General features: G+C 41.3%; 1 protein-coding gene and 1 long non-coding RNA gene across 2 annotated transcripts in view; one reads left to right on the top strand and one right to left on the bottom strand.

Moving 5' to 3' along the window:
* Positions 1 to 2,615, top strand: part of Gm4876 (predicted gene 4876) — a 95,573-nt gene extending 92,958 nt beyond the window's left edge. Inside the window, exon 3 of the long non-coding RNA NR_153844.1 lies at positions 980 to 2,615. This is a non-coding gene — a long non-coding RNA (predicted gene 4876). The remainder of the gene's footprint in view (positions 1 to 979) is intronic.
* The window catches only part of Tes (testis derived transcript), a 40,677-nt gene that overhangs the window by 26,950 nt on the left and 1,042 nt on the right, over positions 1 to 12,685 (bottom strand). The gene's annotated exons all lie outside the window — the stretch shown is intronic.

The raw sequence follows: 12,685 nt of genomic DNA, 5'->3' as shown, positions 1-12,685 counted from the left end.
TTGGCCCTGGTATTCCCCTGTACTGGGGCATATAAAGTTTGCAAGTCCAATGGGCCTCTCTTTCCAGTGATGGCCGACTAGGCCATCTTTTGATACATATGCAGCTAGAGTCAAGAGCTCCGGGGTACTGGTTAGCTCATAATGTTGTTCCACCTATAGGGTTGCAGATCCCTTTAGCTCCTTGGCTACTTTCTCTAGCTCCTCCATTGGGAGCCCTATGATCCATCCATTAGCTGACTGTGAGCATCCACTTCTGTGTTTGCTGGGCCCCGGCATAGTCTCACAAGAGACAGCTACATCTGCGTCCTTTCAATAAAATCTTGCTAGTGTATGCAATGGTGTCAGCGTTTGGATGCTGATTATGGGGTGGATCCCTGGATATGGCAGTCTCTAGATGGTCCATCCTTTCATCTCAGCTCCAAACTCCGTCTCTGTAACTCCTTCCATGGGTGTTTTGTTCCCAAATCTAAGGAGGGGCATAGTGTCCACACTTCCAAGCATGCATATACACTCTACTTACAGCTACTATCAAATTTCAGTTGCATGCTAATTCAATCTCTCTTTACCTTGGTGGAACAAAAAAAGAAACTAAAGTTAAGTGATTAGAGGGGCCACTCCCATGTCCCGAAGCTATGCTCCATTCTTCTTTGACTCTTCCCTGTTCACAGAATATTAGACTGTATACGTAATTCAGAGTTGAAGAAAGTCACCACCATGACTCCTTCCATACCTCTGACTACAGGAGGGAGATAAGACTATCCCAGCCATGATTTGGTGCTTAAAAACCTACAAGTGCACTGATAAAGACAGTTGTTTATTTTGTCCTTTCTGTTCTCTTCATGCCTCAACAATGGTATGACCTGGGGTCAGCTAGCTGGACCAGCAGCCAGCCACGCTTCTGTTCACTTCAGGGTGAATGGTTCAGGGGAGCTCCTGCTGAGATCGCTCATCTGTTTCTGTGGCCTCTCTTTCCCTCCAGGCTGGCCTGGCTACTTCCCAAAATAGGATCAGAGCTCCAAGGAAGCAGAGAGAGACAAGCAAGGTCTGTTGAAGCCCAAGCCTGGAACTGACACTAGCCCATTCAATACCTCAAATTGGACCAAGGAAATAACAGCAGTACAGACAAAGGGGAGGAAAACGACTGCATTTTTCTTGGGAAGGACTGCAAAGAGTTATGGAATTCTTGTAATTAACCAGTAAAGAGACGTACACCAATCCCCCACCCTGATCCATGACACTCTCTAATCAGTAGTTCATGATGAGAACCTAACCCAGCTTTGAAAAGGAAAATAATTAAATCCAGTATTGTAGCACATCCCGGGTACTGGGCTGGAAAGAAGTATTTCTTTGTGTTCAGCAAAGCACCGCTAGCAATAATCTGCTGAAGTACGTCATTGCGAAATTCTTGATGATGCCATCAGGTGCTTAGTAAATGGTGTGATGATCTCTGCACCGTTTACTTCCCTGTACACTGATTTTGTGATAATGGTGTTATCGATGATAATGATTTGTTTTCTATGTGTAGGCTACAGACATGGTGCGTTAAAACGTTAGTTTCAATTATACTCTTACTCTCTGTCTACTGGCACGCTCAGTTGAGGATGGGGATATGGTAACGTTTAGACTCTAAACTTTAGAGGGTTCAGTAACTATCAGTTATGCACCTAGAGGAAGCAAGCACCAAGAACAAACTTCAAGATATATTAAAAATCCTGATACAATTCTGGGCCTCTGCACATGTATTTATTAGTGCTAAGAGGCACCTAAGTATCCTTAACAGAGAATTAAAAAAAAAAAAGTCAGCAATTACAGAGCACTATTGGCATCTCACAGATTAGTTTATCAAAACCAAAGATGGGGAGGGGAAAAAAACCTGTCGAAATCAACAGGCAAGTATCAAAGCTGGGACTGAAATGTGCATGTGGAAACACTAAGCTCTGTATTGCTTCCCTTAAACTTCTGTGTTACAGAAGAGTATGGCAGTGGTCAATGCCCTCTGACTGAATTCATCTGGTTCTTAGAATCACACGAAATAACAATTCTATTGCCTTGTTTTTGGCATCTAAAGAATGTGGAATTGGACTAAGTATGTTTTGTCTCCCCTTCCCTTACATTTGGGCCTATTTCTTTTTGGACACTTGTATCCTATTAGCACTGACATATTTTAACACTTGCACTATGGCCTGAACACTTCTGTAACAAACTCTGAATTTGTTGTAATATTTAATAGGACACACTTTGTAGCCTATCTTCAAAAAAATCTCATGCAGTTCTACATTTCTTCACGCAACATGGAAGGAACGTAGACTGGCTGAGAGGAATTTGGAAAGATCTATGTCTCAAAGTTAGCAGAACACTGACTGGATTAAAAACGGGACCTCTGAAAAATCAAGAAAGACAGACTGCAAAGGTCACAGCCTTCTAGAAGACCCAAAGACTATCTGATTTGAAAGCAGTGCTCAGAACTTGCCTGGGATACTACTGCAGTATAGATTCTCAACAAAGGAAACATTTTCAGAAATGAACTCTCAAGTCCGTACTCACCAGTCCCACTACTGTACACATTAGAATGCCATTCCAATGTTGAATTAAAGATGTGTCACTGCCACCACCTACCACTGCTTGCCTAGACCTCTTTCTCCCTTCATTTGGAGCACGAACATGCAGCTGCCTTTGCATAAGGAAGGCTTAACGGTGTTCTTGCTTGGCCTTTACTGTTCCAACCATTTGCTACAGGTACTGGCAGATCAGAAGGTGCCAGCCCTCTTTAAGGAAATTTAGCCAAAAGTTAGAGATTGTTAGATAAAGTTCACTGAAAAAGAAGATTTCATTTTGTGTAAGATCTTTGTTAAGTATGCCATGATATTCTTGATATTCCTCATTATGAGTAAGGCTGTTGGGCTCAGGCAGTTCAGTTGCTTAATGGGCACTTGACTGACAGCTGTCAGACTATTTTCATACCTCTGATCGCAGTGATGATGGGTACCCAGGAGGGATAGAGGTGAAGGCCACCTTGGGAGGTAGCACTGTGCTTTCCATTGTTCCAGAGCCTGCCTGTACTGTGAGTGAGCTTACTGATGCTGTAGAAGGCCTACAGAGCTATCTATGTAGGGCAACCACAATGGTAGCCCCACCATGTTCAGGCAATAGCTTAGGTACTCAACTCTCATTCAGACCCATGGGAGTTTCCTTGAACTAGTGTCATAACAGGTGTAGCTGTTTTAAAAGTTAGACATGGCATGGTAGAGGTAATCTGTGATCCTGATATATGCAAGGAAGAGGCAAGAGAATCATAGGTGTCCAGGGTCTATTGGTGACATAGAAAAGTCAAGGCCAGCATGGGCTACATAATACCCTATCTTAAAAATATTAAGCAAAGTGGTTCATATGTGAAATCCTAGAACTTAGAAGGCTAAATGTGGACTGCCCTGAATTCAAGGCCAGTTCGTGGTGTGTATTGAGTTTTAGCCTAGTAGAGGGAGACCCTGACTCAAAACACAAACCAAACCAAACCAAACAAACCTAGACACATAGACAAACACACACTCTCACAGCTTCTCTTTAAGACTGATGTGATGGCACAGAGAAATTAAACCCATCAATGCAAAGATACTTGTTGTTTCAATTACATGGACTATGGCAACTGTCATGCCTGCTTCTCCAACTGCACCTTCACTTCAGGAGTCTTTGATTCTGTTGTGAAAGCTTCAGATGACCCTGCTCAGAACACTACGGCATCTTCCATCCATTCTACTGGGAGAAGCAACTAGACCACCCATGACAGTGTGTGTGCAGAATTTGCCCGCCCTTCTTCCTTCCCTTGCAGTGGTCCATGAATGATCCAGGAGAACTCTTGACATTATACACTAATGCTGCAGCCCAGTCCTCGGTAAAACCTCATTAAGAGTGCTTGGTGGTCTACTATGGTCTTCACTACAGGTAAAAAGCACTACATGGACAACTGGACAAGCTTTTGGCCCTAGGCATATCCAAGAATTTGAAATTGGCTCAGCTCAAGAGTTAACAATAAGCAGGGGGCAAAAACTGGGAAGAACTTAGCCTAAGAAGAGCTGCAGAGAGCTTTGGCTGCAAAGATGAAGGGTTGTGAAAAGCCAAATAGAAGGGCTACAGGTCTTAGCCACTAGGAAAGTTCTAGAAAGCCACCGGTATGCTCCTTACTGGCTTGCTAGCTGTTTGGTGTGTGGCATAGCATGACCCCTGACAGAGCTCGTACAACGAAGATTAAGGTTGTAGGTTGTAGATCCTAACAACCCAGCTCAGAGCTGCTGAAATCTAAGTCTACTTTGCCTATCAGCCTTTAAAGAGCAAACGGACCCTTAGTTAACTGGAGATATAATGAAGACAAAAGTTTAGTGGCAGGGTGACACCAAGCCACAGCTGTAAGCCAAGTCCAGCCAAGACCCATGTGGAGTGCCCTCTTTTTTTTTTTTTTTTTTACCAGCAGATGGAAACAACTTACCAAATATGAATCAATGTTAGAGCAAAGAGACAAAGAGACCCACAGCAGTGGGCTAGGACGCTGCAGTTCATCCTCACATACCCTCAATTAAAACCTGACCCTGGGAAAATCACAAATTGCTGCAGCTTCCACGCCCTCGAGGTGACGTTTGAAGGATCAGTTAGAAGCTGTTAAACAATGTGCACTCCAAGCCAGGGCCCACTTACTGACTTTTCCTGCACGGAACCTTTGCTCCATGCTACTTAGTCTTCCCATGAAATGCCTTCTTTGCCTAATGAAATTCTGTTTGTTGTCTAGTACTTGTTTCCTCAATAGAATACTCCCAGCCTACCCAGTGGAAGCTAATTACTTTTGTCCAGGGACTCAGTTAAGGTTGTTTGCAGTCCCATGATTGCAGGGCTCTTCAAAATGAGGCAGTTGGCACACCATGGCTCACCAGTCCATTCTGACACAAACTACAGGAGCCATTAAGCACTTAAACAATCTTATATCTTTGCCTTTAACAACTTTTTCCCGTTAATTAATTTATTTACTTTACATCCTAACCACAGCTGCCCTCCCTCCTCTCCCTCTTACCTCCCGTCCTCCCCCATCCCCTTCTCCCTTTCTCTTCCAGAGCAGGGGAGGCCTCCCATAGATCAATCCACCTTGGCCCATCTTTTGGTAGGACTAGGCAGATCTTCTCCTATTGACGTTAGACAGTCTTTAACAATGTTGTTTTTAAAACAGCTTAGTGTGTTTGTATTTTAGTAACTCAATTTTGTTGTTTTTAGAAAGTCAGACCATGATAGACTTTTCTTAAAATATTGTTCCTTACCAGATCAAAGAAATAATATTATTATATTCATTCCAGCCTAGCCAGCACTGTGGTAAATTTACATGTTTGTCTTGCTTCCCCCCATTCCAGATCCCCCCTTTTTTTCTTTCCCAGTGCTTACACCTTAGTATTCTAGACTATATAAACTCAACGGGGATGTGGATGGAAACCCAGTCTAGAGTCTATCATCTTAAATGTAAACCACTTTAAATATCCTCTATGTAAAACAAAGCATAACTTTATGAGGAGTCCCGGGTACTTTTACTAGAGGCCAGAACGTTATAAAAGAAAAACACACCCTCTACCACCGTGACTCATTCGAGCAGGCTATCATGGTGATGTGTCCATATAAAACCAAAAGTCTACCTTAACATCTGCCTGACCGTTCTCCAATGGAACACAAGGTCTCTTTATTCTCAGGGAAATACAATATCACTTTATCATCAGACAAAGAAAAAAGAAAGACAAAAAAAAAAGTTCCTGTGGCTTTGCCTTATTACTGACTCTCCACCAAAGCACTTGAGGCTTCCAGCCCAGTATTCCGGGCTCAGCTTGCCACTGTCCAGATAAGAAGCTATGCAATAAACTCCTGGAAACTCCTTTTTATAGTTTTTAAGATAAACACAAAGCTGAATCACTCCTGGTTTGAGGATGAGTCAAGTGCTTCATCCATCCTTTCTGTCACTGAGCAGCCAGGATCCCTCCAGTCCCCCTGGGCTGGCTTCACAGCAAACCCTCCTCACCCTGAAGCCTTGCCCAAACCTGGTCAAACCTCACTCAGACTGGGGTAGGGTCAGAGAAACTTAAGATGGTGAAGCATCTCTTTTACCTTGGGAGCCACATAAAAGCAGCAAGCATTATGATTTCATGTACGCTTTATTACTCTAGGCAGTTATTTAAACAGGAACTTAAGTGGATTGGACACTCAGAAAATAAAAGTTAGAGGTAGCTGTTTTATACGTGAGCCAAAGGCTGTAGTTGGGTTGCTAACAAACTAAATCTTTACATTCCAGTCTCTAGCATAGCGTTGGTTTGAGTGCTTAGTTACACCAAGAACAGTGACATGGCTTTTCTTTAAAATCTTGGAAAGGCTGTTTCGCAACTGGTTTTTCATTTGATTCGTCTTGTTTAGTATTTCTGTGGGTTTCTTTTTTTTTTAAGTTTCCTTAATCACAATTCATATAATTTCTCTGACTGTTTCACCATCTTATAAAAAAGAAATTGTTTCCTATATGCCTTGAGCATTAATAATCTAATAGACTTTTTAAAAATCATATTAGTTACCATGGCAGTAGTTTACAAATGAAACTTCCTGAGCACATCAAACAGGATTCCAAGATTGACTCTCCTCACATTGAGGGCATTTGCCATCAAGAAGACTGAATGTGGCTACTTCAGAAGTGAAAGGATGTAAGGACTACTGCTTCACTTCTACGGGTATTTCCACACTCCGGTATGGAAAACTGCCTAACCAAGTTCTCCCCCAGTGGCCAATCATTAAGATAAAGAAAACAAGAATTCCAAAGTTGGCAAGATTAGTAATGATGTCCAAGACTCACCACCCAAACTTCCCACTGTGTTAGAGATCCCGGACACTGCTAACTTTTAAAGGCTGCACAGGAGTTTGTAGCCCTAGCCCTGCTGGTTATCATCTGTCATTTAGTTTTATTTATTCTTGCTCTATTACTCTTTCATGAGTATAAAATCCGTGTCTTAATTGTTCAGTCCTATAGTACCACAGTCTACACCAACCCTAGATATGTATTTAAAAAAAAATTTTTAAGAGAGAAATCTTATTTGAGACACGATGCTTAACACAGTGAGTGCTCTTGTTTCTCATTTCTCTATATACCAAGTAAAGTAAGGCTTCCCGTGTACGCTCATTTATCCCATGTCAGTTTCCTTGAGGAATTCACTGATATATCGACCAGTTACACACCATACCACTTCCTGTGTGCATGTGCATATGTGATTTTTAACTACCATGGAGTACTCTACTGGGTAGACTGCTGGCAATGACTTTTCAAAGCCAGGCCCGTGGGCTTTTGAACCTTAGAAATAATCTCCTTCACCTATTGAGTTTTTCTGAACATCAAAATTGAGATCCAAGCATCAAAATTGAGATCCAAGGTGGTCAACATAATTTTAAAAAATAGTAGATTGACTCAGATATACTATTGCCTAGTATGATGTAAAATATATGCTAATTAAAAATAAAGGAGAAAGTCCCATACATAGTTAATCTTTCCAGACATAGACATGTCTAGCATGTTTATTGACTTTTCCTGCTTTCTAAGCACAGTGTGTACTTTGGTTTGTACAAAGAATTTGAATTCAAATTGCATCAGGGAGCCCAGCACTATTCTAATTTTCAGAGAAAGAACACAGTGCAGCCCCAAGAAAACCCTAAGTAACCCTTTTCCATACAGTGTCGGCCCCTAATATTAAATCTACTCTGAGTATTTCCATAACAAACTCAAGAGACAGCCATCATTTTGGTGTTGCTCACTGCTTCTGAACCAAAGCTTTTGTTAAGCAGGAGGGAAATGAACTGTAATAGCTTCCTCAACAGAAGGGTGTCTCGTGTTTTCCTTTGTTTTGTTTTCTTCTCTGAGCTAGCTGTCTGGTCTACTATGCCAGTAACACTTGGAGCATTTGTCATTGGAAAATGCGTTTCCTACTCACAAAATGGGAAGACTTCTGGTAAATATGAAGCTCAGATGGTAGAGAACTTCCCAAGCTCATGGCGACCTCTGCAGATGCTATGGCTGACATCCTAAAGCAGAAAGCCCAACACAGGTTCACTATTGCCCAGGACCCCATTGAATACAGACAAGAGAGAACTACTCTTCTGCTTCCAACACAAACTGAGAAGTTGAAAGAATCCTAGAAGATATGGTGAGGGATGATGCTATTGGAGTTTCTTTGCCTGTAAAAGTCTCCCAGGAATGTCTTGTCATGAGCCTTTTACTTTTGTAGATTTCTATCTGGCAACTTCAAAAGTGGACATACAAAAAGCATACCAAACCCAGCAGGGTAAGATGGTAAATTTACTGGTATAGAAGTCACTTCTTCAAATATAATTTCTTTAAATAATTAAGTACAAATGCGTCATACTTTATTTGCATGACATAGTTACTTCAGCATAATAAATAAGCTGGGTGATAAAAGACTCCAAAGGTAGACTGTATGTTAACAGGAAGATGAATTCTAAGGAATATGGTTCAAGTTCATAGTAAGGCTCTTCTATTTCAGATTAAGTAATCTGAACCGGGGTTTCTTCATCATCAAAAAATGACACTATGGCCCTCAGAGGACAGTTCTGAACAAGAACCAAAATTATCAAGTATTATAAAATATGAATTTATCTCTCAAGCTTAGTATCTGGGTAAAAAGGTAAAGCTATAAATGTATCTGTCATCTACAAATTGACTATCTTAAGAGGTAAAGAAACATGCTTTGGGAATTTAGAATCAGTTGTTTTTCTTGTAGGCAGGAACATGGGAGATTTCCTAGAAGAGCGTACATAAGTTACAATAGGACTGACCTTGAAGAATGGGTTTATAAGATTAGTAGTGTAGAGAGTTGCAGGTTATAAGATTTAGTAGTGAACTTGAAACCCGAACACGACACAATGTTATTTAGGACGGAGTGCAGAGTTGTGACTATCCGTGTTCACTGTCAGCTTGACGGGATCTTAAACTCACCTAGGAGATAGGCCTCTGACCATCTTTATCTGGTTTAATTAAGAGGGGAAGGTGGCACCATCTCCCTAGGCTTGTATCCTAGACTGTAGAAATGGACGAAAGGAGCTGAAGATGGCTGTGCATGATCATCATAGATTTGCCATGAGCAGTTCCAGCAAGCTCTGAACATCTCATCTTCCGCACCATGGTGCACTTTATTCTTGAGCTATCTCCTTCAGTTATTTCTGTCAGGGTAGTTTACCACAGCAACAGGAAAAGAAACCGGGAGTTAGCTAGGAGCTCCTTTCCTTTCTTCTGTAGTTTCTGAATCAAAGCGTCTGCCTCTAAAGCGAAGCCCCCCCTTCCCTCCAGGGCGCATCAGTGACTCTTGAAGAAAGTGTGTTTCCAGTGTGTTGTGAACCAAAACTCTCGGCGACAAGCTGTGTTTGCAGAGTGACTGACTGATTGGAACTGTAGTACTACGGGGAGATTGGACGAGGCAGAACGCAGGCACAGGAGCTAATTACCTTATCTTGGGCTAGTCCTAGCCCTCTGGAACAGCCATTCCCAGCCCATCTGAGTGTGATCTGACACCTAATAAATAGACTGAAGCCTTTTGGAATCTACTAACTTAGAAGACCATTATCTCACAGAGCCTCAAAAGCTTAAGAATGTCATCAGATAGCATCTTGCATCTGGGGCCTACAGGAACCCCCCCCCCCCCATCTTGATGCGACTGCATCTCTGACATATTTTAAATTTGCCTTGAGTCATGACTTGTTTGTTCTATAACATTAGAAGATGTCATGAAATTGCCTCCACGTTAGAACGTGGAATGCAAAGTAACTTAAATCTGTGTTCCTGGGTCCTGGTCACTCAAAATGGCTTCAGAATAAACCAACCCTCCCTCCCTCCCTTCTTTCTTCCTTTCTTTTTCTTTTTTCCAAGATGAGAGTTGTAGTTTTTTTGCATCAACAGTTTCTACATCAAGGAAGGATTCATGCCGAGATGCTAACTAGATATGAGGACCCAGATTTCCACTACTTGCTTTGGTGTTTTGTTTTGTTTTGTTTTGTTTTGTTTTTGTTTCCCCACTTAATTAAGGGACTACCTATAAGAAAAGGCTCTTTCTCTATCTAATGCAATAATCTCGGTAGTTTTGAAGCTTTTCCAAGGCCACTCACTTGGACTTCCTATCCATTCTGGGGTAATAATGTAGGGTTTTTAAACAAATCTGAATGGCAGAGAGGGACCTGTTTAAGATGCATCTCATTCTTCCTAAGTAAAGTGAAAGAAACCAAGAAGTTCAAGAAAAATACGTAAGATGTTAGCATAGATTCTTAAACTAATACATTAAAACGAAAGCCCTGCAGCAATTCGCAGCAGTATAATGGAAGTCACTGGAGTCTTTCTCCCGGTATATTTTGAAGAGTAAATTTGATTTTCTCAGAGAGAGCAGCTCTGAGGGAAAGCAGCTGTTGATGGGCCATGATTTCCCACTCACCACAAAAATGAGGCTGCTTCTACCTCTCGGTCATTGTTTATTTCTGCAATCAGATGCAGATTTTTTACTTACACAAAGTAAAAGGGATGCAAGACACAGGGACAGGGTCCATCTGAGTGCTTCAAAGGATCCGGTAGGAACATAAAAGTCAAATTCTTCTCTAAAATATGGTTGAAACAAAACTCTGTGTAGACAAACTAGCTTCCACATCCTAGCAACAGCTCACTTACCTCAAACAAAACAAAATCCAGAAAAACAGCAATTATGAAACCCAGTGTGCCTGTGACAAGGGCGACAATGGTGTGTAACTGCAAATCAAGGCAAGGGCAAGTTCATGGAGAAACCTCTCCCTTTATCAACCAAACACTCTTACAATAGTAAAGCCCACATAGGCCACTGGAAGGTAAAGACTGACCTCTTTCATTCTTTTCACAGGACATGTTAATGGAAAATAAATAATATTTTCCATCTGCCTGGGAAAAAGTCCTTCTGAAATCAACAATACAATGTAAGGGCTTTGGAAGGGGGAAATACCGCATATCCCAAGCTACAAGTCAAACTGATTTTTATTTAAATGCATCTATATTCCCATCTCCACACTGCCTTTGCTGTCAACTGTACATTCAAATCATGGCTTTTCTTGAGTCCTTGAGAAGACTCTGAAACAATTCAGATTCGAAATCCAGGGGAAAAAGCCTTGGAGGTGAGTCAGAAAGTCTTGGAATATTTCTTTAAGTGTGTTAGAGAGCAACTTAGAAGTAAAGCAATCCCTAAATACATATTTCTTTTGAGATTATGGTTTAATGTGCTCCCAGAGTCTTCACACTACTAGGGAAGTACTAGGGAACTTCTTATACAACCCACTGAAAAAATAGCTTAGGAAGGTAAATGAAGAACATGACTGGTGTCAGATGTGTCGCTGTTGGGTTTCTTAATCATTTACTGATAGAGGACCCTTCTGAGAATCACCAGACGTGACAGTGTCATAAAATAAGCATTTATTAACAGTATTGCATGTTCTTTAAATTTCTGAAATCTTTCTTTTCTTGAGGTGGGATGGAAAGCTACAAGCTTACAGATACGGTAAAGGCACTTGGTTGAAAAAGATATCCTTTTAAAGTAAAGGTGTAAGGGACTGCTATGCCACATTTGAAAGGATTTATTCATTATAAACAAGACTTCAGAAAACTGCTTGTAAATATCTGCACATTTTTTTTAAACCCTTGTAAACCATGTAATTCTTTGTTGTTGTTGTTGTTGTTGTTGTTTGAGACAGGGTTTCTCTGTATAGCCCTGGCTGTCCTGGAACTCACTTTGTAGACCAGGCTGGCCTCGAACTCAGAAATCTGCCTGCCTCTGCCCCCCCCACCCCCCCACCCCCCCAGTGCTGGGACTAAAGGCGTGTGCCACCACGCCCAGCTCGAAACCTCGAAATTCTTAAGTTTGGACTTTTTTCTGAAAATTATTGTCTCTTGTCTCAAAGATTGTGTTTTGTTTTGATTAGAGAACTTAAAAAAAAGGTTTTTAGGTTCACAGCAAAGCTGAGCAGAGGCATGAAGCTTCCCCCATGGTCTTTGACAACACATGTCCAGCCTGGCCCCCTCACGATCTACAACACCAGGGTTCGGAGGCGGTCATTTAAGAGACACAGCGGCTTATCGCTGTTTCCCAAGTTCAGGTTCCTCACTACAGTTCACTTTTGTTATCCTACATTCTGTGCCGTTTGACAAAGGTATGAGTAAGATATATCCACCAAGATAGTATCCTGCATAATAGCGTCATTACCTTAACAATCCTCTCATTTGCTTATTCATCCTTCCCTCCCTTCAAGGACAGCATTTCCAAACAAAGACAACCTATCATTTGGGACAAACACCTAAAGACGTTCTTATATAAAAACTCAGTAAGTTCAGTGTGTGTTCATCAACAGAAGACTACACAGCACATCCGCTGCTTTCTAAGTGGCAAGCACAGGTAACCAAAACACACGTTAAAAGAATAAATATCAAACAGGAAGAGACTAGAAAGAATCTTCTATTTCCTGTTCTTCCCTTCCCTTCTGAGTGTTGATTTTAATCAGAAGAGACCAAGGAACTGTTTCCTAGGTTCAAATTTTTATTTATCAACAGCTTCCTAAACCTCATACCATATATTTGCATACGATTTGAAACCTTCAATTCTGGCACAAAATAGAAATT

The sequence above is a fragment of the Mus musculus genome, chromosome 6 (assembly GCF_000001635.26).
Source record: "Mus musculus strain C57BL/6J chromosome 6, GRCm38.p6 C57BL/6J".
Lineage (NCBI taxonomy): Eukaryota > Metazoa > Chordata > Mammalia > Rodentia > Muridae > Mus > Mus musculus.
The sequence above is the reverse complement of the archived record's forward strand: the minus strand, read 5'-3'. Positions and strand labels throughout refer to the sequence as shown.